Genomic DNA, 5,807 nt, shown 5'->3' on the forward strand with positions numbered 1-5,807 from the left:
TAAATAAAAAAAAAAAAAAAAAAAGAATCAGTCAGAGGAATTTTACATGACCAGAGAAGACAGTACTGGTTTGGAAGGAAATGTCCTCAGCACTTTTCTTTGTTTGGATAAAAAGGAAACAGCTTCAGATTTTCTCTGGGATTCAGGAAAATAGGAAAATCTAGGCCCTCATTACTCTATCATAAGGCCTGGTACATCATAAGCACTGAAGAAATATCTGTTGAATAAATGCATGTGTAAATGAACACAGGAAAGCATGATGAAGGTCTAATTCCAGAAAGTGATATCGGGGAGCAGACAGATGATCAGGAGATAAATGGGATGAGGAGAGGTAGAGGGCTATAGCTGGAGAGCATGATGTTGAAGGAGGAAGGTTTTTACATAGGGTGCAGGAGAAGCTGCTCTAAAAATCACTAGGTTCCAGGTGCAATGCTTAGTGGAGCAGTTATTGGCACAGAATGAATATACATAACAAATGCCTTGAGGGATATCAATGGATGCATCTACTAGACCAACAGTAAAGAGTACAGAGAGGATAATGATGAAAGGAAAAAATATGAATAGACTTTCAATAAACTTTCATTCAAAACTTACACTGGACACCTAATACACTCCAGGCATCGAGTTAGTCGCTGGGTGATGGCAACAAGCCAAACAGCTGTTTTTCCTGTCTTTTTGTGACTTACCATCTATTGAGGGCAATTGATATTAAACAAATAAATTTGGTTTATGTTTATAAACAATATAAATTGTGAAAACTTCTGTAAAGTAAAGGAACAAATTTCATTTGAAAGAATTTTAAGTAGGTTGAGGAAGTCTTGTCAAGGAAAGGGACCAATGAGCTCAGGTTGAACGAAGGGAAGGGAATTAACCAGGCACAGAGAGCTCAGTTGTAATCTTTTAATTATCTGGACCAAGATCACAAATATAATGTGTTGGCAATTAGAACACAATCTGAGGAACTTGTATCAGCCAAACTATATATACATATGTGTATATGTTTGCATATATACACATACATATATAAACGCACACATATATAATATACACACTCATGCACACATACACACATATGTATGCATACATGCATACAAATGTGTGTATGTGCACATATATCCTCATATACACATATAGACATGAATTTATTAAGGAGACTTTGACTTACACAATTGTGGTAGTTGGTTTAACAGTCTGTGAGAAGATGTTGCCTTCTATCTGTGTAAAACAGTTCGTTTGGAAGAGAAGATTGATGTGAAATAAGTAACAGCAAAGACAAACTGCAACCCACAAAAGTGAGATAGACTCCATGATTTTAGAACATAAACCTTGTTCCTCTAAGTTTCTCTAAGCCTCCACCTTAGATGATATCAGTGACCACCGAAAGAGTTGGCCCACTTCCTCACAGAGATAAACACACACCTGCCCTAGGATTAGAGAAACTAATGGATGGTCAGGTGAGAGCTGGAGAATCTGCAGGCATAGCTGTTGTCCTGCATCAACAGGGTAAGTAAGCCAGGAAGCTTGGGAGAATGTGCTTTGAGTTGCAACACAGTTTCATGTCCTGCCCAATCTTCGAAATGTACAATGAATATGGCTGCTGCTTCACATTCCTTTTCCAAATCCCACACATACCCACAGATACACAGGGAAAGTAATTCTGAAAAATATAGTTCCAGCTTAGTTTAAGTTGACACAATGCAATTCCATCACAGTACTGATGCTTAATTTCTTTTAAAGAAATCATTTCTTAGGTGTTTAAGGGTAGAAGAGAAAATTGAATGGCTTTTAATGTTAGAAAGTGATGGTAAGAAGATGAGACTTGGCCACATGCCCTGGTGTTGTAATGAGAGCAGGCTCAGGTATAAGGCCAGAGTGAAAATATTACAGTGTAAGGAATAGACTGGAATGGACAGCCCTGTGATCCAGGTCTCTTATTGGGATAGGGTATTCAGCCAATATAGTTGTGACCAGGTTGTCCTCTACAGGAAATGGGGGAAGAAGGGAAATAAAGACAACTATAATCACATCAGCTTAATAGAGTATTCATCTGGGGAATGCTACAAAGAAATAAAAGTTTATGCAACCAGATAATGTTTCCCATAACCAAGCCAAAAAAGTGCATTCCTTCTGGAAGCTATCTCCAAACTAACCCCACTTGGCTTCTTTTAGTTTCAGTCATTTAAACTTCTTCCTGTCCACTTCCCTGAATACGGAACACTTACGTAAACGTCTCTTTACGGCTTCCATCTGGCAGATGTTTCTGTCACTCGAGTTTCTGATTTTATTGGTCTACCTTGTCTCCTTCATGGGGCCATAAGCTCCTCAAGAGCAGCACTGGCCTCTTGCTCTTCATATGTGAGTCATTTAGTAAATGCTGTTGACGAGATGGGGACAGATTAAAGGACTGTCCTGTTTTGAGGAACTGCGGGTCCAGCCTGAGCAATCTGAAAAGCTCTTGCTTATAAACAGCTGAAATAATGTCATAAAAGGTAAATCTTTTAATAAAAGGTAGACCATTTAAATAACAGGTATTTCAGGAGTTGTTACACTGGAAAAGTTTACCATTTCCATGTGATAAATCCTTTATATCCAAACTGGGCTTTGTCTGTTTATTTTTATTTATTGTTATTATCATATTATGTACCTTAAAAGTTGCCCCATTCCTGCACCCCAAAGTTTCTGAAAACTTGGGGAGAAGAAAACTCTGCCCTATATACTTTGCCTAAGGTAGGACTGAGTCTAGCTTCTGGTTTATTACTAGATTTTAAAATCACTGCCATTTATTTGTAATGTCTTTCCTCCTTCTTCCCCAACAGGAGTCATTTCATCTTTCTCATAGAACATTACATATGTGCATGGGTATTGAACTTATTGCCCTCTATTCTGCATAAGAGATACATGAACATATTTTTTCTACATGGTGAACAGGGCCACCATGGCTGGGTTCCTGCTTCTTGAATAAAGGGATATAATAAAGCACCCATAATCACAGGTTATATATACTTTATCACCGTGTATAAAGTCATGCCTTGTACTAAGTGCACTGCTGATGAGCCTTTCTTCCTTCTCTTTTCTTTTTCACTCTCTTTTCTTTTCTGACTTAATAATAAGAATGAGGATTACAAGGTAAACTGGATCCTAGGAAAACAAAAGTCCTTCAGCAGACCTAACTGATAATAAATGATGTAGCCCCCAATACCTGGGGAGCTTGGGATAGGTGAGAGATGTGTGCTATTACTGGCCTCAGTTATATTTCATTTCATTGTTTAGTAGGTGTATAACCTTGAACATGTTAAATTAGCTCTCTGTTTTATTTTTGCTTTAAAATAGAGACATTACTACCATTCTCATACTGATGTCATAATGGGTACATAAATTATCATTTGAAATACCTAGAACTTCACAAAGCATTTAGGGGCTCAAAATTTATCAATGTTACTTCCATATGTGATGCCTCTTTATCTTTTCTATTGCCAGACAAGTGCTAATTATTTCTAAGGGCCCAGATCAAATCCCATTTTCTGCTGAAAATTATCCTCATATACACTCATGATTTTTTCTTTCTAATTTGCTTGTAGTGTTTCCTAACGTATTTTAACTTTTTGAAGAAAATCTCCTTTTAATGTCAAAGGGCTTTTTTTTTTTTTTTTTTCCATATGATAGCTGTTCTAAGAATCCATTAATTGAGGTTATGCTTATGGGCAAAAGAGTCCTACCATTGTTGGTTCATATCATCATTAGTTATAACCTCATTGTACATAAAGGACAAAGCTCTTTGTATATGTATCCAATTGTGTATTTGGTCTATAGGCATGCCTAGAGCAATGAGGATGTATTGACTCTGTGAAAAACTGAGCAGTCACCAACCAGTTGCATCTCCCCCACTTCTATCTTCCTACCACTCCTCACTCTTCTGCCCACTCGAACTCATTCATGCTAATATTGGGCCCAGAGTTTGCTAGTAACTGGACTATATTTCCAACAGTTTATACATACACACTGTATCTACACATATGTTCCATTTATTGTAACAATATTTAAAGAACATCTGATATAAATTTTATGGTAGTAGTGAATTTATATCATTTATGTCTTCATCTATTCACTATCAACTACATGCTGTAGTGCTGTTCAATAAGTATTTAATGAATGAATGAATCTCTAATATGCATTTTCCTAAATACAGAAAATACACAATTTTATTAGTGATTCTTACTGATGTCAAGAAGGTTGCGTTCTAGTTTAGATGAGATGAGTTGGGACCTTGGTGAGATATGCTCATTTATATCCTTCAAAAAGCAAATGCCAAAATGGGATTTATTGTGTAAGGATTTTATTAGGGGAAATGTCTATGAGGCAAACTGGGGAAGCGTCCTCAAAAGGCTGGGAGAACAATCAGACTGGGATGTAGTTTTAACCTTAATGAAGTAACAAGAAAAGGAATGTTGGGTGGAGGCATCTTGTCAGATATATAAGGAAGGTTCAACAAGACCATCAGGTCCTCCCCAGGCCAGTCAGAGGAAAATGGAGTCCCGTCTCCTGTCCCCGCCACATGCAGCCACTGGCTGTCGGTAGCCTGAAGGAAGCATGACCTCAGAGTAAATGGCACAGTAGATTTCTGAATGCAGCCTCTGGGTCCCACCTGCAATGTGTAGTCTCATGCATATCACACCTGTTTCATAGAATAACACACACTCAATAAAATAAATATAATTCATGTACCATCAGATGGTTTACACACATACAAACATGTTTTATACCTGCCACTGTGTATAGAATGGAAGTAATAATTTTGTTTGTGTGTGTAACCCTCTTTCCAAACATACATTTTCATTTCACTTTGACTCAACATAACTCACCTTATGCATATAATAGATTTTTGTTGTTGTTTTTGTACCCGCTTTCCAAACACACTTTTCAATTTTACTTTTGATTCAATACAACTAATGCCAACCATAATTAATGAGTGCCAGACTAGTCTATTGATACTTTTAGCAACTAACTTTCCTCTGAGTCTTAGTTTATCCATGTGGAAAGTTAAGGATAAGTCTGGCTGATTTTGAAAATCCTCTCTCACTTTTAATGAAGTAAGGAGACTAACATTCCCTAAGTGCCTACTATGTATCAGGCTTTGCGCCATGAAGTGTCACATGCATTATTCCATTTAATTCTTACAAAACTCACTCTAGTAGATGTTGCCAGTGTTGTCATCTTCATTTAGACACACAGGAATTCAAACAAGCTTCCTTAAGGCCATGTAGCTAGTGGTGGATCTGTTATTCAAAGCAAATCTGAATGAGTTCTCATGTTTTCTGAGTTAAAAACAGACGAAAGTAATAATAAGAAGAATCAAGCTCCAGATTTCACCCAGTAATCAAGAAGCAGTTCTCAAATTCTACACCACGTGAGAACATCCAGGGTGCTTGTGAAAAAAAAAAAATATATTAATGAAACTATGCCACTCTCATATTCGTTGACTTGACCTTCAAATCTGTGTTTGAAGAAGTACCGAAGGTGATGCTGACATAGGTGGTCAGATGGATGATGACTTAGAAACTACTGGCACAGAATGCATTGTTGCTAAGTAAAGAAAAAACAGAAGAAAGTCAGTGCTTCAGACTGGCCAAGAAAACAACTGATGAAGAGTAGGAAGACACTGCAAGGCTGCACTACCTACTTTACCCCTCTCTACGTGTATGCATTTCCAACTGGCGCCCCCCCCAAATTGCTTCTAGATATCTATCCGAGTGAAACAGAAACTCATTTATGCTGAAAAATGTACATAGAAATTTTTTTTTTTTTACTTT

The sequence above is a fragment of the Rhinopithecus bieti genome, unplaced genomic scaffold (genome assembly GCF_001698545.2).
Source record: "Rhinopithecus bieti isolate Rb0 unplaced genomic scaffold, ASM169854v2 scaffold_13184, whole genome shotgun sequence".
Classification (NCBI taxonomy): Eukaryota; Metazoa; Chordata; class Mammalia; order Primates; family Cercopithecidae; genus Rhinopithecus; species Rhinopithecus bieti.